The 27,942-nt window shown below is 37.8% G+C and overlaps 1 protein-coding gene across 7 annotated transcripts in view; it reads left to right on the top strand.

Moving 5' to 3' along the window:
* TAFA1 (TAFA chemokine like family member 1) overlaps positions 1–27,942 on the top strand; it is a 774,180-nt gene that overhangs the window by 72,622 nt on the left and 673,616 nt on the right. For 5 of the 7 annotated variants that reach the window (XM_033424877.2, XM_033424876.2, XM_049715830.1 and 2 more), the window contains exon 3: positions 2,294–2,444. The exons of 1 other annotated variant lie outside the window; for it this stretch is intronic. The gene's annotated coding sequence lies outside the window, so the exon portion shown is untranslated. The remainder of the gene's footprint in view (positions 1–2,293; positions 2,445–27,942) is intronic. One more of the 7 variants, XM_033424875.2, reaches the window with a different exon arrangement.

Genomic DNA, 27,942 nt, shown 5'->3' with positions numbered 1-27,942 from the left:
CTGAATGTTTTATTTCTCTTAATTCAAGTATGAAATTGGTCTGGAGCTTCAGATGACTTTGGAATGCCTATGTTTTCTGGAAGCAATAAGGAGAAAGAGACATAAATTTGTAAGAATAAGAAATCCTGCTGAAAATGGGACCTAATAGACTTGCCAAGTTCTCTTTCAGGACAGGACGTGTGTAAAGGGATTAATGTTTCTGAAATACAAAATAAATCTGTTTTTTATTTAAGTAAATTATGTTGCCCGGTGATTCCCCATCAATGAAATTCACAGCATTCATTGGCTTAAGGGAAGGACAGGTATCACACAGGACAAAGAAGTCATTGCTGGGCTCTGAGCCTCAACGAGAATATTCTGGACTCCCTGCAGCAATGGTTCTCCAACTTTAGTGAGCATCAGAATCACCGGGAGGGTTGCTAACAGACAGATTACCGGGTCTTACTCCAGAAACCCATCCAGAGTTTCTGATTCAGGGGGTCTGGGGTGGGACTCAAGAATTTGTATTTCTGGTAAGTTCCCAGGTAATACTAATGCTGCTGGTTTTGAGAACCACTCCCCTAGAGGACAATAGTTCCTGAAAGTCAAGTGTACTGAGAGGGAAAGGAGATTTATAAATTTCAGAATTTCCATTTCCATATCAAAAGCAAAGCCTGGAGTTCTAAAACTGGGACTTTACCATAAATAGATCTTAGTAGTCATCACCAGACAAGATTCGAAGTCCCTTCTGCTGCTGGAAAGAGGTGACAAAGGGGTGGGAAAGGAGACAAAGTGACAATAGAGAGACCCTCTCCCTAACACCACCTTAGAGTCTAATTTAAATGGCAAGAAGCAACAACCCTTAGCTAATGTCAGGGAATCAAATATTATCCAAAGCCCATTTTCTTGCCTTGAAAGGTGTCAGTCCTCCCATGAAAACTTTTCTTCTGGGGTGTTTCAGTACTCCCCCCATTGCTATTAGATTTTTTCCTATGCATAAAAAATTATTCTTAGGGCTTCCCTGGTGGCACAGTGGTTGGGAGTCCGCCTGCCGATGCAGGGGACACGGGTTCGTGCCCCGGTCCGGGAGGATCCCACATGCCACGGAGCGGCTGGGCCCGTGGGCCATGGCCGCTGAGCCTGCGCATCTGGAGCCTGTGCTCCACAGCAGAAGAGGCCACAACAGTGAGAGGCCCGCGTAATGCAAAAAATATATATATATATATTGTTAAATCAGAATCCAAGGTACAACTTCATGAAAGTTTCATATACTTGAGCACCGAATTCACTGATGACTTGAAATAAGACATCACTCTACTGCCCAGTGAATCAGTGTTTTACAAAGCATCAAATATCTCCCTTTTTTTTGTGAACAGAAGGTTCATTCAGGACTTTTAATTGTTAAGAATCTTCCCTTTGTTTCACACTGAGGACAAAAGCTATATTCTTTTTGCAATGGGTACAACCCTGCAATGGTATTCGTTTCCTACTTGGATATGACAGATACCCTCTCAGGAACTAAACTCATTTCTGCACAATGTACTTGAGACTTGGAGAAGTAAACCACAAATTATCTCCTCTAAATAGCACTCCCCAGCTCAGAACCTCTGAGGTTATCTCAGAGGCAGATAACCTCAATGTGAACTTTGCCTTTGGACATTTATCTACAGCCTCCAAGTAATATGGATTTATTCTGGTAATATACAGACCATTTTGCAGATAATGTTGAAAGCAAACATTTTATTACAGATTTCTTGTAAATTACACAAGGCTGCGTTTTAATAGATTTTCCTTCCAAGCCTCAGTCTCACAACATGAGTAGTTATACAGATTTTTATTATGATCTTGAATATTGACTTTTCATTATACACTGGTTAACAAAACAAATAAGGCTGTCATTTCCATCAAGGGAGCGTTAAGGATGGAGGGTATCTTTTGACATCCCACCTACTTTCCCATCCCAGTACTACTTTTTAACATTACCCACGCCAGGCATAAAAATGTAAAAATCTCACATTACTTTAAGAAGACCCTGGAGCAGTTTTTAATGATGTTTATTGCAAGGGATACATGGCTTACAGTAATGATAGTTGAAGGGCACCTTAACAACTGTATTCAAGAGTAAGAAGGGCTGTTCAAAGGGGCATAAGAGGCATTATTTCCAGCTCAATAGGAGACAGACTAGAAAACATACTTTACACTGAAGACATAAAAGGTAGACAATCCAATGAGCTTCCTGACCACGAGGATATCAGGGGAAACAATTCATTAAAAAATCCAAAAACTAAACTCCACTCGTTCTGCTATATTTCAGTTCTTAAGATGGCCTTGTAGAAACTCAGCTACTGACAGCAATGGCCCAAGAGTCCTGCAGATCTGAAGTTAGCATCCAGAAATGGTGACCCTTCTAACACCACTCTCATTCGAAGGCTCAATGATCTCATCTTTGAAGATAAGAAGAGGTGGTAAGGAATATCTATTGGGCGTGTATATTTTTATATTCTGTTTCTGAGTTTGAGGAGGGTTAAAGGCTTTTGAAATTTTTTTCCCGGCCATTCAGGCAGGAAAATAGGTCAAGAGCTCAGTAAGACCAAGGACATCAGTGGTTTATTTCTGTATGGCAGTTAACATTATCTTTAACTCTTTGTCCCCAAAATATCCTGAAGTATATCCTGTTTGGAAGCGTTGGTGGTGAAGACAAATTCAGGTTATGTGAGGTCTTAATGAATGTTGGTTGTTTAATAAATCTTGGTAGGAGATATGAATGAGCAAATGAACAGATGAAATTCTGACAATGACACAATGGGATCAAATAAGTTTAATGTATTTTATTTAGAACTATGGAAAATTGGAGTAGGAAAGGAGCTCATAAATGAATCTAATCCATTTTTTTTACATCTTTATTGGAGTATAATTGCTTTACAATGGTGTGTTAGTTTCTGCTTTATAACAAAGTGAATCAGTTATACACATACATATGTTCCCATATCTCTTCCCTCTTGCATCTCCCTCCCTCCCACCCTCCCTATCCCACCCCTCTAGGTGGTCACAAAGCACCGAGCTGATCTCCCTGTGCTATGCGGCTGCTTCCCACTAGCTATCTACCTTACGTTTGGTAGTGTATATATGTCCATGCCTCTCTCGCGCTTTGTCACAGCTTACCCTTCCCCCTCCCCATATCCTCAAGTCCATTCTCTAGTAGGTCTGTGTCTTTATTCATGTCTTACCCCTAGGTTCTTCATGACATTTTTTTTCTTAAATTCCATATATATGTGTTAGCATACGGTATTTGTCTTTCTCTTTCTGACTTACTTCACTCTGTATGACAGACTCTAGGTCTATCCACCTCATTACAAATAGCTCAATTTCGTTTCTTTTTATGGCTGAGTAATATTCCATTGTATATATGTGCCACATCTTCTTTATCCATTCATCTGTTGATGGACACTTAGGTTGTTTCCATCTCCGGGCTATTGTAAATAGAGCTACAATGAACATTTTGGTACATGACTCTTTTTGAATTACGGTTTTCTCAGGGTATATGCCCAGTAGTGGGATTGCTGGGTCATATGGTAGTTCTATTTGTAGTTTTTTAAGGAACCTCCATACTGTTCTCCATAGTGGCTGTACCAATTCACATTCCCACCAGCAGTGCAAGAGGGTTCCCTTTTCTCCACACCCTCTCCAGCATTTATTGTTTCTAGATTTTTTAATGATGGCCATTCTGACCAGTGTGAGACGATATCTCATTGTAGTTTTGATTTGCATTTCTCTAATGATTAATGATGTTGAGCATTCTTTCATGTGTTTGTTGGCAATCTGTATATCTTCTTTGGAGAAATGTCTATTTAGGTCTTCTGCCCATTTTTGGATTTGTTTGGTTGTTTTTTTGTTATTTAGCTGCATGAGCTGCTTATAAATTTTGGAGATTAATCCTTTGTCAGTTGCTTCATTTGCAAATATTTTCTCCCATTCTGAGGGTTGTCTTTTGGTCTTGTTTATGGTTTCCTTTGCTGTGCAAAAGCTTTGATGTTTCATTAGGTCCCATTTGTTTATTTTTGTTTTTATTTCCATTTTCTAGGAGGTAGGTCAAAAAGGCTCTTGCTGTGATTTATGTCATATGCCTATGTTTTCCTCTAAGAGTTTGATAGTTTCTGGCCTTACATTTAGGTCTTTAATCCATTTTGAGCTTATTTTTGTGTATGGTGTTAGGGATTGATCTAATCTTATACTTTTACATGTACCTGTCCAGTTTTCCCAGCACCACTTATTGAAGAGGCTGTCCTTTCTCCACTGTACATTCCTGCCTCCTTTATCAAAGGTAAGGTGACCTTATGTGTGTGGGTTTATCTCTGTGCTTTCTATCCTGTTCCATTGATCTATCTTTCTGTTTTTGTGCCAGTACCATACTGTCTTGATTACTGTAGCTTTGTAGTATAGTCTGAAGTCAGGGAGCCTGATTCCTCCAGCTCTGTTTTTCATTCTCAAGATTGCTTTGGCTATTCGGGATCTTTTGTGTTTCCATACAAATTGTGAAATCTAATCTATTTTTTTAAATTCAGTTTTTAACGCATGGGCAATGAAATAATTTGCATTCACCCTCCCCAGAATAATATCATGAGAACTTGGAATTGAAGCCAGTTCAATGATATTTTCATTACATTATACTCTTCTGGGATGGCAATTCTGTCTGCAACTTGTGTTACGGAAAAACCTAGAGGTTTTTTGTTTGTTTGCTTTTTTTTTGTTTTGTTTTTGTTTTTGTTTCTTGTGGTATGCGGGCCTCTCACTGTTGTGGCCTCTCCCATTGTGGAGCACAGACTCCGGACACACAGGCTCAGTGGCCATGGCTCACGGGCCCAGCCACTCCACGGCATGTGGGATCTTCCCGGACCGGGGCAGGAACCCGTGTCCCCTGCATCGGCAGGCGGGCTCTCAACCACTGGGCCACCAGGGAAGCCCTTGTTTGCTTTTTACTCATATACACAACAACAGCAACAAGCACTGAAAAATCCCCCAAACCAGTTATTTAGCTCAATCAGGGAGCAATAGAAACTACTCTAATGTCCTGAACCATATTGCAATTCTCTATTCACTTCTTGGGCCACCATGCCAACTTTGCAAACCAAAGAACAAAAATAAGATAGTGTTAATTACTCCAAGAAATCATCACTACATAAAACAATAGTTTTATCATTATCATAAAATTTTAAAGACCCTAGCCAGTGAGAAAAGTTGTTGCTGGAAAATATCAACTACTTTAGGAGTCAATGGGCTCCTTCATATCTCATCAATTGATTGATCCCTGACTTATTGATTGAAATTGAATGTAAGCTGGGGAGTCCATGGAAAAGGGTCACTTTGAATGGAGAATACCTGTATTTTGGGAGCAAATAAAAAATGGGGCATTTTTCTAACACAAAGGAGCTTTAAGGTTGTCTTAACACTTTTAGAGAAAGAAGCACCTGCCTGATAGAATTGCAGCCTCTCTGGCCAATTATCAGGAATTCTTTTTATCGTGATGATGGAATCAACTCTCAACAAGAAATGAAAGAGCACAAGCCCACTGCGACTTGAGGAAGCTATGTTTATTTCAGAGTCTCAAGGAGCCATGTGTTGTTAAACACAATATAAAAAGTGCAATAAACTTTAGGTATAAAGGACTTTGTTGGCTATAAAATTTTATTTTACTGCTTTCCTCCTATGGCTAAACACATATGAGATCAGTAAAGTATTAAAATATTCAAGATGACAGAACATGAATCCTAATTCCAGAAATACAGCAGTGAGAATAAATGACAGGGGTAGACACAGAATGCCTATACTGTCATCTGTATAAAGTCCATCATTTCAGTATGTACTTAATTTAAAAAGATATAGAGGGTAGAGTGAGCACCCTTAATTGATCATTTCCATTACTCTTCACACAGACACCAGTTGAAACTGAAACTGACAACTTTGAGCTAGAATCTCCTTGTTATAGTGAGTCAAAGGCAGGCATATCAGTTGTGCTGACACACACAGTCAAGATGTTGGAGAGTTTTCCAGAGGCCCAAATTGTTTTCGTTAAGTCTGTGGGAGCTCAGAAAAATACATACTGTTCTAAATTTCCCTGAATGTGCAGCGAGGCAAGGGTTTGTACTTTGAAATAGAAACTCCCTTATATACTGTCTAAAGAAAGCCTTTGTTACTGAAATAAGTCTCCCTGTGGAGGATTGTAGTTTCCAGGGGAGCTCTCTCTACTAATTAGACTCAAAGTTGATTTGGACTTTGCAGAATTGTATTATATTCCCTCAGGATAGGAATTACTAAATAATAGGAAGCAAAATCTTAAAAAGGAGGGAACAGTGGAGTTTCCTACTGAACCCTTGCAAAATAGGAGAATTAGAAAATTCTTTTGGATCTTCTGTCAGACTTAAAAACATGATTAGGATGGTGTCAACGGAGCTCATCATTTTTGTTGCTTCTGGAGTATCATAGTTACATTTGAACTTGATTTTTCAAGTTCCAGCTTTCTGGTATGTGCACATGTGGTTTCAGGTGGTTTTTGTTGCTTTTTTTGTTCCCCTGTATGTGTATGTGTGTGTGGGGGGTGGGCTGAGGGCAGGGGTTCTCATTGTTGTATCCTTAGTTTCTAGTGTAGTATCTGACACATAGTAGGATTTCAATCCATATATTTTAAGGGAAGGTATTTTAGAACATGTACTTCTGTCCCTTATTTATAAAAGTCATACTTATTCGTTATAGAAAAATTGTAAAGGATAACAGAAATAATAGAGATAAAAGTTAAATTCACCCATAATCTAACATCTAGTGATAATTAGTATTAATGTTTTAATGTGATTTCAATGACCTAATTAATATATGTTTATGTGTACATGCACAAGTATACCTAGAAATACAGAGGCATACACATACATACATATATATACCAGACACTCACAATTAATATAAAACCAAATATTCAGTTATATATTCTTTTTTTCAACTTAACTTTAAGGAGTCGGGAGAGATATTCCACTGAGTGGAAAATTGTTTTTAGAGTTCACAGTGTCCACTCACTAAAAACCTCTCAAACCATGGATTCCACAACCTGAGGTTGAAGAAGCTTCCCTGTGTTTGCCTTACTGGCTAGTAGTACTGTTTATTGAGCAACTACTAAGTGGTAGAAACTCTGCTAAACACTTGACTCATGGTATTCTGTTTCAATCTTCACAACAACTTTTGGAGGTAAGTGCTATTAGGCTCTTCTTTTTAAGACCTGGAGAGCATAAGTAATTTTCTCCAGTTTACCCAATGGTAAATGGCCGAGCTGGATTTTGAACCCAAGCCTGCTAAATTCAGACCCTGAGCTGAACCCTGGGTCTTTACTGCCTTGACTGTTGCCAGGACTGTGTCATACATCTGGACATATCTTTGAGTGCTCCACCTTTTGATCCCTTGGTTCTGTTGATCCTATTTCTGAAATATCCCCTGTTTTCCAATCCCCCATCATTGCCTTAACTCATTGGTTCTCAACTAGGGATAGTCTGCCTTCCAGTGAGACATTTTCCTTTGTTGCACCTTGAAGGGGGATACTACAGGGCATCCATTGGGTAGAGGCCAGGGATGTTGCAAAACATTCTGCAATATTCAGGACAAGCTCCCACAGCAAAGAATTCTCTAACCCAAAATGTTAATAGTGCCAAGGTTGAGAAACCCTGCTTTAGCTCATTTCCCCAGGCTCTCTTAAACACAAACAACCTCCCAATTAGTTTCCTTATCTTAAGGTTCATCCTCATCCAGACTGCTGCTATAGTTCTCTTTTTAAACACACATAAAATCATGCCACTCTCTTGCTCTGTTTAGCTCTGTAGCTCTGGAGGACTGCCGGGGTCCAAATACAGATACAAATAGTTCTAGATTATATGACTTTAGGCAGGTGATTTAACCTCTCTGAACTTCAACTTCATTACTTGTAAAATAGATGAATAATAGCTAGCATCTACCTCGACAGGGTTCTTGTGAGGATTTTAACACTTCATGGCTCTCACAGTTAAGTCCTCGATAAATGTTATCCACCATTAAAAAAAATCTTTGAAGGTTTTCTACTACCTGCTGAAGAAAACTCAAACTCAACATACATTCCAGACTCCTTTACCATGCAGTCTCACTCAACAGCCTCTTCTCTGGGCTGCTGGCCTGGATGACCTGTGCCCTAGTTACGTAGGACTACCTGTCATCCTCTAGATTCATGGAAACTTGGATGTCTGTGTCTTTGCTCATGCTTCTCTGCCAGCCTGGGAAGTCCATCTCCCTCTCCTCCACCTGGAAACATCTGTCTTCTTCAAGACTCAGGTCAAACGTCACCTCTTCTGTTTAGCCTTCTCTATGAGCTAGTCATATGTACTTACTCCTTCCCCTACATGACCACAGTATTTTGGTTATTCCATCTATCAGTTTGTCCATCCATCCATCCATCCATCCATCCATCCATCCATCCATCTATCCATCCATTCATTGGCTGTAATACATAGTAGTTAAGATCACAAGCTCTGGAGCCAGATTTCATTAGTTCAAGATCAGGTTCCAGAAACAAATTTATGTAACCTTGAACAAGTTACTTGACTTTATGAAGCCCTATTTTCTTTGCCTTTAAAATAAGTGTAATAGTAATATATAGTTGATAAAGTTATTGTGAGGATTGAATGTGTGTAAACATTATGCTTGCTATGCATACACCTTAAATAAATGTTAGTTCTTATCCAACTTGTACTTGTTGAGCACCAACTCTCTGGCAGGCCCTCTTCACATTGTGCCTTGAATTATAAGAGGTGGTGCATGTGCCCAAATCTCTCATTAGATATAATGCTTGTTGAGGAAAGGTAATTTTAAAACAATCTCCTCTTCATACCAACACGTGAAAGAGAGGTGACAAAATCAGTATTTCTGCCAACATCTGGCCTGTGTTTCATAAAGTTGTGCTGGCCAGTATTTCTCTCTTAAGATGATATGTATGTATCTCCTGATGTGAGGAGTATTGCTGATCCAAAGGAGTCTACTATTCTCCTGCAGTGGTAGACCCCCCTCCTCCATTTCCAACCCACCTTTTAAACTGCCTCTCTGGGCATAATACAATCAAAAGAAATCTTTTCATGATTATAATAATGGACTTGAGCCTTCTCGATTGCCCTGGAGCAGGAGAAGTGATGTCAGTGACATATTCTTGTAGAAGGAACTCAGTGATTGCTTAATTTTACATGTGGAGTTTGAATGCTTTGTGTTGTGTTAAAATCCAGATTACATTCTTCTCATTAAGCAAGTGGTCCAGTCTGATTAATATAATACATTTTCCTCTGTTGCCCAACATCACCAAAGGCAAGGTATTACTTAGGGAACTGCCCCCTCCCCCCAACATACACACACATAAATGCAAAATAAACAGATCTCTACAATCATTATTGAGCTAAAATAGCACTTAGAAATGTATTCTTATTGTGAAAAATGGCCACATAAGAGTTGCTGACCGTTTGTAGCCCTGTAATGTAAGTCAGATAAATTGGTGCCCAGAAGTCTGACGTTTCAAAAACCCAAGAATACGTTGCGTTTTTTCTGATATGCCATGTTTGTAATTCTCCCAGCTATTTTCCTTTTTCAAAAAGCAATTCTTCTGTGCCCAGGCAGTTCAATTAGAGCACTGTGAAAGTTGTCAGAATGACTTCAACATAACTACCCCTGAGCAATAAGTATAATTTTGGAGAGGAACAAGTTGTGTTCTTACCACCTTGGTGTGGGCAATGGTGTTAACTAAGTTGGAAAAAGAATGTACCATCTGCACCTTCTCCACTCAGTTAACCTGCCCAGAGAATTAGAAGCGTTCCATCTCACCTCAGAGAGGGCTCCTGTTTGGGTCAGCTCAGCATCCTTGAGCCCTTCTTTAGCCAATAGCATCCTGATTTTCCTCTCACTGTCTACATACTAGGTGGATCCACCTTTCGGTGTTAGCACATGTCAGCAAATTCTCCCCTTGAGCATGGGCTGGCCTTAGAGGTTTACTTGTAGTGAACAGAATGCAGCAGAAATGACACTGAGTGATATTTGAGACTAGGTCAGAGTCAGCAAACGTTTTGCGTAAAGGGCCAGATAGTAAATATTTTTGGCTTTTCAGGCCATACCCATTTGGTCTGTGCCACAACTATGCAGGTCTGCCATTGTAATCTGAACAAACAGGCTTGGTTGTGTTCAGATTAGGTAAAGGGTCAGATTTGATTCACAGGCCATAGTTTGCCAACCCATGTATTAGGTCATAAAAGATAATGTGACTTGTGCTGTCTCTTTGTCTCGCTCCCTCTAAATAGACCTTATTTTTCTAGAGCAGTTTTAGGTTAACAGCAAAATTGAAGGGAAGATACAGAGATTTCCCACATACCCCCAGCCCCCACACATGCAGAGCCTCCCCACCATCAACATTCCCACCAAATGGGACATTTGTCACATAACAATGATGAAACTACCTTGACACATCATAATTTCCCCCAGTTCATAGTTTACATGAGGGTTCACTCTTGGTGTTGTGCATTCTGTGGGTTTGGACAAATGTATGGTCATATGTATCTCTCTTTATGGTATCGTACAGAGTAGTTTCATTGCCCTAAAAATCCTCTGTGCTCCACCTATGCATCCCCCACTCCCCCAACCCTGACATCCACTGATCTTTTTACTGTCTCCATAATTCTGTCTTCTCCAGAATGCCATATAGTCGGAATCATACAGTGTGTAGTCTTTTCAGATTGACTGCTTTCACTTAATTATATTCATTTAATATTCCTTCATGTCTTTGCACATGGCTTGACAACTCCTTTCTTTTTAGCACTGAAAAATAGTCCATTGTCTGGATGTACTACAGTTTACTTATCCATTCACCTACTGCAGGGCAAGTTTTGGCAACTATGAATAAAGTTGCTATAAACATTTGTGTGCAAGTTTTTATGTGGATGTAAGTTTTCAGATCATTTGGGTAAATACCAAGGAGCACGGTTGCTGGATCATATGTTACGAGTATATTTAGTTTTGTAAAAAACTGGTCAACTGTTTTCCAAAGTGGTTGTATTATTTTGCATTCCCACCAGCCATAAATAAGGGTTCCCGTGGCTCTACATCCTGGCCAGGATTTGATGGTGTTAGTGTTCTGGATTTTGGCCACTCTAATAGGTGTTTAGTGTATCTTATTGTTGCTTTAGTTTGCATTTCTCTGATGATATACAATGTGGAGCACCTTTCCGTATATTTATTTGCTGTCTGTATATCTTTTTTGTTATCTCACCGTCCATTCAAGCCACCATGTCCGGCCACCATGAAGCCACCATGCTGGAGAGGCCATGAAGAAAGACTACATAGAGATAGAAGGAGATGCCCAAGTAGCCCCAACTGTACAAGTCTGTTCTCACAGATTCATAAGCAGAAAGTCTTCAAGATGACTCCAGCCCAGCCAAAATCTATCTGATGGCAACCGTATTGTGAAACCCCCAGCAAGAGCAACCTAGCTGAGTGCAGTTAATCTGCAGAAATGGGAGATGATGGGATGGGCATATGATGTAGTCCTGGCTTTTCACTGTGTTCCGTCACCCTGCCCATATTGCTTCATATAGGGATGGACATGAATATCTGTTTGGTCCAATGAGACTCAGTTCTTTGATCTTCACACTAAGAAAGAGTGGAGGAACTCTCTTTTTGTTGTGTTTCTAACTGGATAGTATGTAAGCCTGGGGATGCTAGTGGACATTTTGACATCATGCAGGGAGACCTTGTCCACGACAATAACCAATGAAGAAAACAGGGCAGACCAGGAGAGAGAGAGAGAAAGAGAGAGAGAGAGAGAGAGAGAGAGAGAGACAGTATCAATAATGGCATCTATGGGGCTATTTCTGAGGATTACCCCTGGGTATTTTGGTTATAAGAGCCAACTGCTGATTATATATATTCATAAATCATAAGTTCAGGTTGATGGATTTTTAAAATCTGGACACAGCTATGTAACCAGCACCCAGGTCAGGAAACCAAAGTTTACAGCTTTCCCAAACCCCTGCCTCTTGCCTCCTTTCAACTCCCCAGAGATAAACATTATCTTGAATTTTAGCAGCATATATTAGTCCTTCCTCTTTCAGTGCTTTGTAGAAATGTAGTCATCTACTATGTACTCTTTTTCATCTGACATCTTTCATCTAGCGTTCTGCTTATGAGATTTTTCCATGCCGTTGTGTGTAAATTTAGATTATTCATGTGCACATCTGCATAATTTTCAACTAGTGAATATTAACACCATTTATTTAGTCTATGGTTGATGGATATTTCCAGTTTTTGTCTATCATGAATAGCAATACAATGAATATTCTTGGACATGGTTTTTGCTGAATATATGCCCATGTACACGCACTACTGGGTGTGTACCTCACAGTGAAACTCCTGGGTCATAGGGGACGCCTACGTTAGGCTTCGTTAGATAGTACCAAATCATTTTCCTAAGTGAATCTTCCTCCAGCAATGTAGAAGAGTTCTGATCTCCCCATTTTCTCATCAGCACTGAGTAATTTCCATCTTATTCATTTTAATTATTCTGCTAGGGATGGTGCAGGATTGCACTGTGATCTTAATTTACATTTTCCAGATGAGTCAGGAAGTTGAGTGCTTTTTATTTATGTTTATTGACCATTTTGACATCTTTTCTGATGAAGTGTCCAAGTCTTTTGCCCATTTTTCTATTGGGTTATCTCTCTTTTTCTCGTTGATTTTTAGGAGTTGTTTATATATTTCAAATGTTATTTGTTTTGAGGAAATGTAGGTATGTCAATAAGTTTTTAATTGTGTGTTTGAATTGGGATTTTGTCACTTAAAACTTTGGCTTTTTAAAGAACATGGCTTGGCTGAGATGCTCAGTTTTTGGTTTTTTTCTTCATTTATTTATTTTTAAAAATATCTTTATTGGAGTATAATTGCTTTACAATGTTGTGTCAGTTTCTGCTGTATAACAAAGTGCGTCAGCTGTATGTGTACATATATCCCCATATCCCCTCCCTCTTGCGTCTCCCTCCACCCTCCCTACCCCACCCCTCTAGGTGGTCACAAAGCACGGAGCGGATCTCCCTGTGCTATGGAGAGGCTCAGTTTGGACTCCAGGGGAGTAGTACACTCGCTTTTCCATACGCGGAAGGCCCAGATGTTATGGCTTAGTTGAACAGCGAATTTCTCTGATTCTCCCAAGTAGGACCTTGTTATGAACTACAAGTTCATCCGGCAAGCACATAGAGTGACAAGTCATGTCCCCTTCTCTGCTGAAATAGGCGAGTTAGAGAAGAAGGGATGTTTAATTCGAAATGGACTGCATGGATGAATTCCCTGCATTTTCTATCCTCTCAATTTGTCTTTCGCTATTTGTCTTTCAAAGGAGGTTGCACTAGGATGCACTGCATTGTCACACATTGCTCCCATGTGCACCAGACTCTCTGATGACCCTCAGGTCGGTTCTTAATGATCTTTTAGAAGCCCGGACAAGGAAACCAATGCATCACTGATTCCAATTGTGAAAAAGCAGGTAGTGGGACTTCTAGGCTTTCAGATTCTTCAGGGAATTGCCTAACCTCAGAAACTCTTAAATTCTTCCTTTCTTCCATGCCATTAGCAACAATATATAAATCAAACACAATGCTTATCATCAGTGGGAGAAAATGTCTTTTCCATTCTCCTCTGAAACCTACCTTCACCTCCAGGTAAAACATAGAAATGTGGATTTTTGAGCCTTTTTCTCCCTGTATGGCCTTGACATTAATTCACCCTTGAAGTTCATGCTGGTAGAGGAGTCAAGTAGCAATTTAAAAAATAGTTACCTAGGAGACTAGGAAAAAATAGAAATTGAAAAATCATTTAAAGTGGCAAATCTAAAATAAACATGCATCAATAAATAAGACCACATCTACCTCAGGATTTTTAATATACTTAACTCTAGAAATGAGATATACTGAAGGATCAAGAGATCACATATGCACAGGAAGTATATTATTAAGCACTTTGCTGACTTGCAAATAGATTTTATGTAAATAATAAAAACACTGGTCACTGCCTACAAATAGTTAAACTTGAATTTGCTGTCCATGAAAGTGAATCAGTGAGGGAGCAGTGACTTTTAACCTATAAGCATGGAAACCTAGTTCAGTTCTCCTTCTCAACATGTTTCCATCAAGTCTTAAGATCAATTAGAGTGTTTTCGCATGGGATATGACTGGTATCTTGGAGGAAGTGAGGCTCAAAGGATTGAGAGATAAATATTCATTCTGCCTTACCCATCCTTCTCAACAAACAGACTGGTAAATAATTGCATCAATCTCTTAAGGTTGACACAGCCTCAGGAGGTCAACATTGCTCCTGTGGTTATATTGATACTTCCTGTCGTCTATCAGGTGTGCTGAAGCGCCTTACCTTTACCTTGGTAAAAGGAAAACAAGATGATCAGACTGCGAAACCCGTCGACTTTGATATCTGATCATGTCTAGACAGTTGACAGCCCCGCCTCTTAGGACAGTAGTCAATTGTTTTGCATCAATAATTTGGTATGAGGGCATTTTCGAGATGCTACACTTTCCTGACATCCCTTGCTGTGCCAAACATCTATCTTTCCTCATTCATTATGGCCGGGTAACTCAGTGGACTTAGTAACACTTCGTTTAATTAAAGTTTCTCAAGGAAGAACCAAGAGGGCTCATTACCTTAAAATACTACCTGTGGACAAAGTAGGAAAAATGTTTACTAAATTTTAAGCATCTAATATAGTTACCCAATGTGTATTTGTTGTAATAGAATTTGAAAGCAGCCGTATCATCTGAATTTGGATGCCAGTTTTTAAAAACCTAGTATCATTCAAATTTATAATTAAGGGAAGAACGCAAGCTGGTATGGTAAATAATTTGGGGGGGAAATGAGAAAAAAGTGAAGTGGCAAAATAGCAATAAAAGAGTCAGAGGTTAATGACTGACAAAAATCATAGTAACACTGCCATGCATATATTTGTATAAACATTGATTTGTGTCAGTTTTACATACAGACTAACCCTGTGGCATTATATTGAGTGAATCCTTTTATACCCATTATAGAAAAGGAGACATTGGATGATTTGACTAAATTCTTTTTAACAGCGGAGCTAGGCCTAGAATTGGAATCTCTAACTTCTTATCTGTTTAAATAGGCAATAAAAACATCTCAAAACAAAAACAAAACCTCTAGAGAATTGAAATTGGCTTTGGGAAACAAAGTTATCATTTGTTTCATTTCTAGTAAATTGATATTATCACCTAGAGCTACTGTTTGTTTTGCTTTTACTCTAGACACTGCTAGTTACTCCATTTGAAATACATAACGACTCTATGATGTAGGAATTATCATACCCATTTTCCAGGTAATTTGTCAAAAGTTACGTAAGATGACCACCAGAGAAAACATTACTAATATCCTACAAAAAAACACATAAACTAACAACAACAATACCCTGTAGAACCTAGTGCCAAGATCTTGGTTTCTAATGCCATTCTCCAAAAAAACAGGAACAAGAGTTTCTTAGAAGAATGGCTGATTCTAGGACTGGGACAGGAAGTAAATAAGATGAGCCTGAAACATGAGTCAGGAAGTAAAGAAGTGCTCTGAAAAATGAAAAAACAAACAAACAAACAACCCCACAGTGACGAGGGTGTGTCAAAGGGACACAGAAGTGAAATGAAAGAGCTCCCAATGGCCAAAACTGGAACAATTTGAGCAACAAAATAAAGTGATACTGGATTATAATTCAAAGTATAAAATAAATATCCGTGAGTCCATACCAATATAAATAAAGGATCAAATAAATAAATTGGAGAGAATAGAAAAATCTCCTGTGTAGAAAATTACAAATATTTTATGCAGACACTCTGCTTCAAGGAAGTGGAATATAACTTCCCACTCTTTAAGTGTGGGCTTAAAGAGTAATAAGTCAGTAATAAGTCATGTTGATGGCACGTACCCTTGATATGATGTGATGAGAATCGCTCCTTATCTCTGGTCTTTCTTCCAAAAACCCTGTAGCTACAGTCTAATAATGAGAAATTCACCAGACAAAGCCCAACAGAGGAACATTCTACAAAATACTTGAATAATACTCCTCAAAACACCCAAGGTCATTATAAACTCAGCTGAGAAATTGTCCCAGCTAAGAGAAGCCTAACTCTTTAGAATCTTTAGACATGACAGCTACATGTAATATGGTATCTGAGATGGGATACCAGCACAGAAAAACAATATTAGATGAAAACTAAGGAAATCTGAATAAAGTATGGGATTTAGTTAATAACATCAATTTGTGGTGTTCATAACACAACATAACACATTTATAACACAGTTTGTTCATTAATTGTGACAAACATACCATGCTGATGTAAGATATTAACAATAGAGCAAGCATATACAATATATAAGAACTTTGTAGTATCTTAGTAACTTTTCCATAAATCTAAATCTATTCTATAATGAAAATTTTATTTTAAAAAAACCTCTATAACCTTGAAGTAAAAAGTGGGGAAAGCGAACCAGTCAGAAGAAAATGTATTTATTTACCAACTAATCAGTTCATCTGTTCATTTGTTTGTTTATTCATTGATATCCTTAATTGTTCAACAAATACTCTTTCATGTCTATTTTGTGGTAGCATAGTCGGGAGTTGTAATGATTCTTCAGCTCTACAGGGGTCATCTAGTGACTGGCACAGCCCTGGGAAGAAGTTGTATAGCATGTTGGGTAGTCCAAAATTCTAGGTCAGCACAATACACTGATGACATTCGGTAATATCCATAAAAGAAAGGGGTTAAGTATTGGAGGGGAAGGTGGCTACTCGAAGATTACTGTGGATGGAGAATTTCCCATAATTGGAGTCTGATTATAGATTATATTGCATACACTGGTCCAGTGAAAATTACTTTGCTTTTCCAATTACTTTTTCTTCCAATGCACCATTGTGTTACTCAGAGCGTACAATGACTACCCGTTTCTGTTTGACTATGGCACTGTCGTTTTCTGAGAGTAGCAAATAAAGCCATTTTATGAAGCTCACCACTTTGGGCCTGCAACATAATTCAACAGAAGTTGGTCTCATTTCTTAAGTCCCATTCTGTAAAAGAAATGATTGAATTATACTCATGGTCATTTTGGCCTTTCACCAGGAGTATACTCTGATTGTCAAAGTTATTTTCTCATTGAAAAATATATTGAACACAAAAAATGAAGTTCTTGAAGGATTTGGACACCGATTTGCTTTGTAGTGACCACTGCAATTGTTGAGGAAAGCTAACTAGAAATAGAAATACATCCTCAACTTGATTATCTAATGACTACCTTCCAAGCCTCCAGACATAACACATAGCATAAATCTGTGTTTTCTGAAACTATCACATTGTGTTCCTGAGGATTTCAGCAAGGAAATGATCTCCAGTATAAAATCTATGTGAGATGTATGGAACTCTCTACAAGGAATATTGGATTATTACACGCTGTAGCTTTGAAAACCATCTTTCTTGGATGGCAGCAGAAAGCTTCAATGTACTTGCATGAATTATAGATGATACTTAGTGCTCTTCTTAAAGTAGCTACAGGATGCTTTTCTAAGACCCTTCAGCCTATGGATGTTATTACGCATCTGTCACAACAAAGATTTGCCTTTGGAGATACTTTAGCATTCTAGACATTTTTCAATAAATTGAACATAGTACTTGAAGACTGCTTTTTTTCTCCTTTGCTTTTTTTTCTTTTAATTCTGAGAATAGTACAGACATGTATTTAACCTAGAAATGAAGTCATGGCTTTTAAACAATTAGCCCCAAAGAGGAATTGATTTCAAAGAAAGTCTGTCTGTGAAGGGGTAGGAGACAAAACCGACATTGATTCTGGAGTACAGCTTCTTAATAGTTCAGACTTTTAGGTGCCTAAAAATGAACAGCTTGTCAGTAGAGAAATGGGATAGCATACAGATCAGAGGCCCCAAAGCAACATTCTCCTTTTCAAAGACGTACTGCTGGCTTAGTTCAAATGCTTTTCCATACGTTTTTTGATGTTCTCTCTGAACACTATACACATTACCGGCATGAATGCTTATCATTTCAGCAATTTGCCTTAGTAACAGACTAAATAAATAAATAGTCACTTAGGTTTTAAGAAGTACTTATTGTTTAAAAGCCAGTGGAATGAAATCACACTCCTGAGTATTTAAAGTGGAGATATAGTCAACTGGAAAAAAAAAACCAAAACGGTATTTTATATTTTAATTCTTAGTCCTTTTTACTCTAGCAAAAAGTAATTTTTAATACCTTAAAATGGTTTTCTCATTAATTATAAGTTAGTAGAGTCTTCAAAGAAGGGGACCAAATGAATGTATATGATATTGGATCATGTAGATTTATTTTTTTTCAACAAGATAAATATTAATACAAAGTGCACTAGATTTGCAGTCTTACCACCTTATATTGTTTTAAAATTATAGACTAAAATTATACTTTGGAGGTATACAGAGCCAGGGCCAGTGGGCAATGAGTCCATAGGATCCTAGTGATTCTGCTTTCTTCTCTGGGGTTAACTTTTTTGAAATTCAGCTTTCTCATTTGTAATAAATTTTTAGTAGATTTATAGTGCATGATTTACTATTAGAATAATGGAGTTAAAAGTGACCTGAGGGTAATTCCAGGGTCACCGTCACTAAGTCTTACAAAAAACCGACAGCTTTGTGAATTAGAATTAGAAAAACACAAAAAAGATTCCAAAAATAATAAAAAAATGAGTGCTCTAAAAATGTAGCACATGGAGTTCCAGTTTCAGCTCCAACATGTAAAGTGCTTGGCGGTCACTACCAATCACTCTCATCCTTTCAACAATGATAAAAAAAGCTAAACAAGCCAACTAAATCAATGAGTTTTCTTAGCTGCGTCAGAGAACTGAGGCCATGGGGCAAACCACCATCTGAAAATCTGGTGATACAGAGGAATACAGTGAATCTCAGTCAAGATCAACTTACCTGAAGCAGAAGACACTAGAGCCACAAACTGGTAGGAATGAATTGCTGAAGACTGAGCGTGGACTAACTTGAGAGTAAGAAACTTTCAAGGGCACAGTCTTAAGGGAGCCCTCATACTCTCATGAGTTTGACCTTCAGGAAGCCCACCAGATTTCCATGGTAATGATCCTAGGAAACCCCTCATGTTTTGGTCGGGTGGAGAAGAAAAGTTACCCTTTTGAAATTCTTTCAGGGCATTCTCCATAAGAAAGGCTTATTCTTCAAGGGAACCATCTTTATCAGAGCTTTATTTGACTTGGGGAAAGGGCTATTAGCCAACCCTAGGCCCCTCTAGTCTTCCTGTGGCACCTAAAGGAAGAAAGAAAAAGGCTAAGAAATACTTCAGAAGGTCACAACCCAGGGACTCAGGGCCATTAAAAGACTGGGATTTAATGATAAGATTGTAGAATGCCTCCCCTCACCCACACACACCTTACCACCACATCAACAGGGCTCCAGAATAAGAACAGTGGATTACAACAAAAAAAAGCTACAGGACACAGACTCTATTTAAGAAGGAGTTCTTAGGAAAATCCAACATTGGAAGAAGCTAACAAGAACGCCAGAGGAAACTGAAGCATCTGGTAGGCATGGCTGTAGAAAATACTAAGCATAACCCAGTTTGTAGACAGGTTAACATAAAACCACACACTAAAGACCTCTTTGTCTCAATTCCCATTGCCTGATGTATCACAATTGACTTTCAAGAAAAACTTATAAGGAATGTTAAAAGGTGAGAAGCAAGACAATCTGAAGAGAAAAATCTCTCTTCAGAACTAAAGTCACATATGACAGAACTTGAAATAATTCAATAGGGAATTTAAAATAACTATGATTAGTTACATTAAGAGCTCTAATGTAAAAAGTAGACAGTATGCAAGAACATGTGAGTAATGTAAACAGAGAGATGAAAACTCTAAGAAAGAATCAAAGGAAATGATAGAAATAAAAAATACTGTAACAGAAATGAAGAATACTTTTGATGATGTCATCAGTAGCCTGGACACAGGTAAGAAAAAAATCAGTAAAGTTGAAGCTATGTCAATAGAAACTTTACAAACTTAAATACAAACTTAAAAATGAATGGAGGGTTTCCCTGGTGGCACAGTGGTTGAGAGTCCACCTGCCAATGCAGGGGACACGGGTTCGTGCCCCGGTCCGGGAAGATCCCACATGCCACAGAGTGGCTGGGCCCGTGAGCCATGGCTGCTGAGCCTGCGTGTCCAGAGCCTGTGCTCCACAACGGGAGAGGCCACAACAGTGAGAGGCCCACGTACCGCAAAAAAAAAAAAAAAAAAAAGAATGGAGGGGGCTTCCCTGGTGGCGCAGTGGTTAAGAATCTACCTGCCAGTGCAGGGAACACATGTTCAAGCCTTGATCTGGGAAGATCCCACATGCAGGGCAGCAAGTAAGCCCGTGTGCTACAGCTACCAAGCCTGTGCTCTAGAGCCCGCATGCCACAACTACTGAAGCCCCCATGCCTAGAGCCCATGCTCCACAGTGAGAGAGGCTACCGTGATGAGAAGCTCACACACTGCAATGAAGAGTAGCCCCCACTCGCCACAACTAGAGAAAGCCCATGCGCAGCAATGAAGACCCAATGCAGCCAAAATAAACAAATAAATAAATAAATTTATTTAAAAAAAATGAATGGAGGGACTTCCCTGGTGGTCCAGTGGTTAAACCTTCACCTTCCAATGCAGGGGGTGCAGGTTCAGTCCCTAGTTGGGGAGCTAAGATCCCACATGCCTTGTTGCCAAAAAACCAAAACATAAAACAGGAGCAATATTGTAACAAATTCCATAAAGCCTTTAAAAATGGTCTACATCAAAAAAATCTTTGAAAAAAATGAATGGAAAAAACCACCCCAGAATATCAAAGAATTGTAGGGCAATTGCAAAAGATATAACATATGCATAATTGGAATACAAGATGGAGAAAAAAGAGAAAATGGAGCAGAAGAAATTGTTAGTGATAATGGCCAAGAGATTTCCAAAATTAATGACAGATACCAAACCACAGATCCAGAATTCTGAAAACAACAAGCAGGATAAATACCAAAAATCTAAATGTAAACGTGTCGTATTCAAACTGGAGAAAATCGAAGACAAAGAGATGGTCTTGAAAGAAGCTGCAAGGGGTTTAAAATCTTACCTATAGAGGAATAATGCTAAGAATTACATCAGACTTCTTGTCAAAAACATCAAAACCATGCAAGGAAGTAGAGAATGGAATAAAATATATAAATTGTTGAAAGAAAAAAAATCCCACTAACCTAGTATTCTATATCCATCAAAATTGTTCTTTAAAAGTGAAGGATATATAAAGATTTTCTTAGATAAAGAAACATTGAGTGAAACTGCTGCTGATACACATACCCTGCTAGAAATGTTAAGAGAAGTTTTCAGAAAGAAAAAATGATATTGGTCAGAAACTTGGATCTACATAAAGAAAGGAAGAGCACTGGAGAGAGAATGCATGAAAGTAAAATAATAGCATATAGATAAGTGAAGTAAATGACAGCAATGTTACAAGGGACTGGAGGGAGGAAGTGAGAGTACTCATTATAAGGTACCTGCTCTACCCAGGAAGCATTATAGTGTTCATTGGATGTGGTTAGTTGTAAAGGTATATTGCAAACTATAGGGCAACCACTAACACATTAAAGAAGGAAATATAATTGATATGATAAGAGGTGAGACTAAATGTCATCATATAAACTATGCTCAATTAAAGACATTCTACTCAACACCCTACTGGAAGTCCTAGCTAGTGAAAACCAAACAAACAAAAAGGAAATAAAAGGTACACAGGTTGGGAATGAAAAAGAAAAATGCTTTCTTTGTTTGCAGATGACATGTGAACACGTCTAATTAGAAAATCCCAAAGAATCAACCAAAAAACTCCTGGAAGTAATAAGTGATTATAGCAGGGTACAAGGTTAACATAAAAAGTCGATTGTCTTTCTATATACCAGCAATGAACAACTGACAATTGAAATTCAGAACACTATACAACTTACATTTGTACCAAAAAAAGAAAAGAAGAACACTTAGATAGAAATGTAACAATATATATTTGAGATCTATACTATATATGGACAACTAAAACTCTGAGGAAAGAAGTCAAGAAAGATGAAAATTAAAGAAATATTCCATGTTCATGCATAGGGAGATTCAATATTACTGAGAAATCACTTCTTCACAAATTTATCAATAGATTCAGTATAATCTCAATCAAACGCCAGCAAGCTATTTTGTGGATATTGGCAAACTGATTCTGAAGTTTGTATGGAAATGTGAAAGACCCAGAATAGCTAACACAATGCTAAAGCAAAAAAGGACAAAATTGGAGAACTGACATTACCTGACTTTAGTACTCTAAAGGTACCGAATAAAGACAGTGTGATGTTGATGAAAGAATAGATAAGTAGATCAATGGCACAGAATAGAGAGCCCAGAGAGGGACCCAAAACAAATGCAGTCGTGATTGTCGACAAGGAGCAAAGGTAATTCAATTGAGAAAGACTAGTCTTTCCAAGAAATGGTCTTTGAAAACTAGGACATCCATATACAATAAACAAATAAATAAGAACGTAGGTACAGACCTTACATTTTTCACAAAAAATAACTCAAATGGATTATAATTCTAAATGTAAAACAAAAAGTGTAAAATTTCTAGAAGATAGCATAGGAGAAAATCTAGGTGACCTTGGCTTTGGCAGTGAGATTTTAGATATAATATCAAAATCATGATCCATTAAGAAATTGTTAACTTGAATTTTATTAAATTAAAAAAATACTTATCTGTAATAGACCTTTATTGAGTTAATGAAAAGACAAGCTACAGACTGGGAGAAAACATTTGGAAAATATATATCTGATAAAGGAGTTGTATCCAACATATACAAACATATACTAATAGCTCTGTATAATAAGCAAAAGATCTGAACGGGTAACTCACCAAATAAGATATGCAAATGGAAAATAAGCATATGAAAAGATGCTCAATATCATATATCATTAGGGAATAGTAAATAAAAACAACAATGAGATACCAGTATATGTCTATTTTAATGGCTTAATTCCCCAAACCTGGCAATACCAAATGCTGTAGAGAATGCAGAGTGATAGAAATTCTCATTCATTGCTGGTGGGAAGTTAAAATGGTACAGCCACTTTGGAAAAGAGTTTGTTAGTCTTTTACATATAATCTGCAGTCTTGCTCCTTGGCATTTACCCAAGTAGGTTGAAAACATGTTCACACAAAAGCTGCCCACAAATGCTTGTAGCAGATTTATTAATAGTAACCAAAAATTGAAAGCAACCAAGATGTTCTTCAACAGATGAATGAATGAAGCACGGTACATCCATACAATAGAATATTGATGAAAGTAAATGAGCTATCAAGCCAGGGAAAGATATGAAGGAAACTTAAATGAATATTATTACATGAAGAAGCCAGTCTGAAAAGGTTGTATGATTCCAATTATATGACTAGAATAAAGCAGAACAATAGAGACAATAAAAAGTTCAGTGGTTGCCAGGGTTATGGGGAAAGAGAAGAATAGGTCAAGCACAGGGGATTTGGGGGGCTGTAAAAGTATTCTCTAAGACACTGTAATGGTGGATATTATGCATTTGTCAAAAGCCATAGAACTTTACAACAGCAAGAGTGACCATAATGTAAAATTTAAAAAGTAATTTAGGAGGTTAGGGGATCCCAGGAACAGTGAAGACTTGACCAGACAATCTGACTTGTATTGTAAAGTATGGAATACCACAGTGGTGGCAGTACGTCAAAGGAACACAGGAGCTTATTGAAAGAGCTCTCAATGACCAAAGCTGGAAAAATTTGAGCAAGAAAATAAATAAAATAGCATTGGATTATAACTCAAAATATAAAATAAATATTCACATATTATATATATGTACACATATATATAATATAAATGATGATTAAATGGGAAGGATAGATAAACCTCCTGTGCAAAAGAATTACAAATAAATCGTGTAGGTATTGCACCCTAAAGAAATGGGACTTTAACCTCCTATTCCTTAAGTGTGGGTTGTGTGTAGTGACTTCATTCCAAAAAAAAAAACAGTATGGAATTGTGGGGGAAGAAAAGTAACTTTACAATGGAGAAACCTGACAAACATTACTTCAGCCAGGTTATCAAGGTCAACGTCAACAGCTATAAATCACATGGGAAATATATACACTCAATATAATTTAACAGAAACAGCACTTTATCACTATGGTCTTCTGCCCCAAAATTCAAAGCCTAAGTATAATTATAAAAAAAGTATCAGTAAGGGCCCAATAGGGGGGCATTGTACAAAATACCTGACAAGTACTCCTCAGACTGTCAAGGTCATCAAAACAAAGAAAATCTGAGAAACTGTCCCAGCCTAGAGGAGCTTAAGGAAACATAAAGACTAAATGTAATGTGTATCTGAGATGGGATCCTGGAACAGAAAAAGGACATTAGGTACAAATTAAGGAAATCTGAATAAAGTATGGGATTTAGCTAATAATATCAGTGTATCATTGGTTTATTAAGTGTGACAAACATACCATTCTAATGTAAGATATGAATAATAGGGGTAACTGTCTGCAGAGGCTGGGTGGGCAGAGTATATTGGGAACTCCCTGTGCTGTCTGTTCAATTTTTCTGTAAATTTAAAGCTGTTTTAAAAATAAAACTTATTAATGAAAACATGTATTATCATTGAGCAAATTTTATACATAATAATATTAATTTATAGTATAGCTTAGAAGAGTAATTTACATTTTAGTTGTTATTTCATAAAATTATTATTTAAATTCTTTAAAGAACTGCTCCACCCAGCACATCCACAGTGTGGTTTTGTTTACAAATATTTTACTTGCAAATATATAATTTTACAGTATTATAACTGTTGGACAAATTGAGACATTCCTTAATGGAAATGATTGACATACACAGAATCTTTCAAAAGAATCCAGCTAGGTTTTTTTTTCTCGGATGTTTTAGAGGACACAATTTATTCAAAGTTTAAGCATCTCACCCAACCATCCATACTTGTAGGTTATCATTATCAATGACAGTTACATATACATTGAATTTTACACAATGTTGTAATGATAAGATATCTTGGATGAATTCTGTTAGGAAATGTTATTTTTTAAAGTAGTGTTATTAAGTTTAAATCCTGCCCTGCTAATGTACTAAAAATGAATTATGCAAATTGCCTTATTTCCATACATTTTCATACCTAAAAGTGGGTTATTAAGAATAGTAACCTCCTTTTTTTCTTCTTAGTATAAATTAAGACAATCAGTGTAAAGCTCTTAGCTCTGAGCTTAGCATATTTTAAGATTAGCTGTTGATACTATTATTACCTTGTAGTGCCTAGTTGTAGTTTGGGATTAAAAACAGCATAAGAGATTAGCAATACTTTACATTTGCACATAACCCTAGGGCTTTTTAAATGCTTGATGCATGTGAAAGCACTTTAAAAACCTCTAATGTTTTTTGCACATGTAAGAAATTTGTATTTTCTTGGGGTTTTTGCAGCTTACTTCAACTTCACAATAGTTCTGTGAGGTCAGCAGGGAAAATATTTGTCTTGATTTTATAAATGAGGAATTGAGATTCAGAGGGTTTACTAGTGGGGTCCATCACCTCTGCTCTGCCATCTTGGACAAGTTTCTTAACCTCTGTGAGTATCAGCTTCTCCATTTATGAAATAAGGGTATTGCCATTTACCTTTAGGATGGTTTTTGAGTGAGCTAATGTACATTATGCACTTAGCTTCATACCTGATTTTTTTAAAGTGCTATAATAATTATTATTGCATTGTATTATTTTTGTCTATTTTTCTATAGGATGTTCAGCCTCAGAGGAAAAGGCAGTATGGGTGGGTAGTAAAGATAAGGGTCATCATTTAATTTTCATCCTTCAAGACTAAGTTTGATCAGTGAGGCTTCTGTATTCAAGATTTTATTTATTTACTTAAGCATTTTTTGAACACCTCCCATAGCCAAGCCCTGGATGAGATACAGTGACTTATGGAAAGATAAATACAAACTAAATTTTGTTCTCAAGGAGACAATACACCTGCATGAATAACTTAAAGAACATGTAGGGAGGGGATGTAAAAAGTTTGCAGGAGCAGATGAGATCACTCTATACTTGTAACAGTCAGGAAAGGATGCGGGAATAGGTGGCATTTGGATGGGGTTTTGAACAAGGAGTGGAATTGTGTGCCATGCATTTGTGTGCTGGAAATACACATTTTTCAATTGGGTGATAGACTGTATTTCATTCTTTCAATAATTATCAATGAAATAATTATATTAATAATAAAGATAAATGAGCTATTCTGTTATTATATGTTTCCATAATGCTCATTAGTTCACATACAATTTTTAATAGGTAATGATGTCAATTTAACACAAAAGTGATGTTGGAGTCACACGTGCTTTTCTTAGGCAGTGGGAGCTGGCAAGAAGGAAGTAGAATTATAACCTTCAGCAGGAAAGTAAAGACCTTCAGTTCATCTGTTCTTTTTCAGGAGACTTTTCAACTGCATTTTAAAGAAAGTTAAAAATAAATGCCTGCATCCAACATCCTCCCCAGAGAGGAGCAACTCCACCGTGCCTGGCTTTCGTCTTGTAGCAGGTTGCACTTCCTGCTGTGCCCACCTTAGCAGCAGCCCCACTGACTCAGAACTTTCTTTCCATCAGCATTGGCTCTTCCCGCAAGCCAGCATTTGCACTGTACTGTTTCTTGTTCATTTCTAATTCCTCTAAGGCAGTCTCATGGAGCTGCTTTCTTGAGCTGTTCAAGTTCTCTTCCAAGGTACCAATTGTTTCATTGTTGATTGGTTGTGAAGTTGAATAGGATTTGGAGTGCCCTTAACTGTATTTTTTTCCCACACGGGCATCATTTTTAATGTACTCTTTTATAGAAGACAGAAGTTTTACTTAGAACACATGTATCGTTTTCCACCTAGTACTGCCCTTAGATCTTGGCAAGAGAGGCCCTGGACCCCATGATTTAGAAGGCCCACCTCTGACTCCTTGGGGTAAGGAGTTCATGTGGTTAGGGGGGAGGTGTCTAAATGGTGCTTGTGCAGCCTTCTAGAAAATGCTCTCCATACCTAGACCTAGAATTCCCTGCCTGATTCCTCTCACAGAGCCTGTGAGAGCTCCTTTCTGAATCTCTCCCACCCAGGACAGATCAAGCTGCCAGTGTGGAATACCCTAGAACCAGAGAGTATCCAAGAGGCAGTTGTTTGCAGGGAGTGCTGATGGGGTTGAATGTGCAGGACCTCACAGCATGAGATGAACCTGCTTGTGTGAAAGAAAGGTGAGCAGGGTGTGGCATGAGATCTGGAGGATGGGTCTCCCCAGGCCACTACTTCCTACTTTAGAACAAGGACTTTGAAAATTCTAAATTCAAATCTGACCTTCCCGATTTTTATGAGGATATATTTGTCAATGTATAAAGAGAGACTATATTTATATAACACTATGTGAGATTTAAATATTTAGTTCCGTTTGTCATCTTACTCTGGACCTGGTCAATATTAGGGGCAGACCTTGTTAACAGCAAAAATACTCATGCTAAGAAATTGGACATTGGAGGCATGAACATTCCATCTGGTTTGAAAGAGCCTCCAGCCTAAGTAGTAATATATATAGATTTAAAGGAAATGGTAAAGTAAATTAGAATAGTTATTTCCAATGATTTTCAAAGCACTGTCGAGGACATATTTATTGTCTTTGCTCTTCTTATGCTGCAGATCCATACCTTTTACCCCTTCCCCCACCCCCGCCCCCATTCTGGTGGAAACAGAACTGCCGTATCCTGACCATAGGATCAG

The sequence above is a fragment of the Orcinus orca genome, chromosome 10, assembly GCF_937001465.1.
Source record: "Orcinus orca chromosome 10, mOrcOrc1.1, whole genome shotgun sequence".
In the NCBI taxonomy this organism is placed as follows: Eukaryota; Metazoa; Chordata; class Mammalia; order Artiodactyla; family Delphinidae; genus Orcinus; species Orcinus orca.
The sequence above is the reverse complement of the archived record's forward strand: the minus strand, read 5'-3'. Positions and strand labels throughout refer to the sequence as shown.